The sequence below is a fragment of the Myotis brandtii genome, unplaced genomic scaffold (genome assembly GCF_000412655.1).
Source record: "Myotis brandtii unplaced genomic scaffold, ASM41265v1 scaffold23, whole genome shotgun sequence".
In the NCBI taxonomy this organism is placed as follows: Eukaryota; Metazoa; Chordata; class Mammalia; order Chiroptera; family Vespertilionidae; genus Myotis; species Myotis brandtii.
Genome location: NW_005358649.1, coordinates 6,928,445 through 6,929,619, shown reverse-complemented (window position 1 = coordinate 6,929,619; position 1,175 = coordinate 6,928,445). Strand labels below are relative to the sequence as shown.

General features: G+C 48.9%; 1 protein-coding gene across 1 annotated transcript in view; it reads right to left on the bottom strand.

Annotated features, from left to right (window-relative positions):
• ZFHX4 (zinc finger homeobox 4) overlaps nucleotides 1–838 on the bottom strand; it is a 184,352-nt gene extending 183,514 nt beyond the window's left edge. The window contains 1 exon segment of the mRNA XM_005866409.2: nucleotides 426–838. The gene's annotated coding sequence lies outside the window, so the exon portion shown is untranslated.
• Nucleotides 839–1,175: the final 337 nt, after the last annotated feature.

Genomic DNA, 1,175 nt, shown 5'->3' with positions numbered 1-1,175 from the left:
AGCCGCCAGAAAGCCCGGGCTCGCGGCGCAGACAGGACCCGAAAACACAGGAAAAAGGACAGCCAACTGCTCGGCCAAACACGGGGATCCGCCACTTCATCCAAAAGTTAAATCCCGAAAACCGTCGCCCCCCAAAGAAAGTGGGGAATCAGGCCCCTCCGGGTCCCCTCCCTCCCTCCGCGGAGCCAGTCCTCCAGCCAAAAAAAGGGGGAAAGAGAGAGAAAAAGGGGGGCAGAGCGGAAGGGATGGTCGGGATGCGGGGACGTGAGCGGGAGCGAGCGAGCCGGGGGCAGAGGGAGAGGCGGAGAGGGAGAGAGAGAGCGAGCGAAATATCAGAGATTGTGCAAGATCAGGCTGGAAAGATAATCGATACCCGACCTAAATTTAACACAAACTACTCAATAAAAGTTAAAGAAAAAACTTACTTTCCATTTCCCCTGCAGTTCCTACGCGATCTTCGCCTCTTTTTTTGTTTTGCTTTTATTTTACTTAGAGCTGATCACATCCAAGTAAAACGAGAGGGTTCATTTAAAAAAAATAAAAAATAAAAAAATAAAAAAATAATCCTCGAACTTTATTGGGTGAAAATAAAAACGCTGGAGCAGAAAGTGGGGGGCATGGAGCGGTCCTCGGGGGTCCGGGAGGAGTTAAAGCATGTGCCCGCCGCGGTCTCGCTGTTTGGTTGTGAAGGGGTTGGGAAAAGGAGGAAAGGAAATGAAAATCCGATATGTCTTTATTCTGCTAATTATTATCGTTTTAGCCCTGTTTAAAAAAATGGCTGATTAAGTTGAGTGCGCATGTCTTTGTGTGTCTATTCCCGATATGCACTCTGGGAATGAGAGAGGAGAGCGAGGGAGAGGGAGAGGGAGAGGGGGGAGAGAGAGGTGTAATTAGTGAGGTGATCAACATTCCCCAGACACACACACACACACACACACACACACACTCAGCAAGGGGGGGGGGGAGGTGTCAAAGCTAAACACCGCCAAAGCACTGCCCTTTAACCACTCGATTTTTTTTTTCCTTTTTAATTTTAATGAGCAAAGTCATTATTAGCGGGCCAGAGATTTGTTTACTAGGAAGCTTTCAGCAGAAATGGGAGTTAGGGCAATGGAGAGGTTTGCTCTGCCTAGTGGATTCAGCTGTGCGCGAGAACGCACGCTAATGGCGAAGAG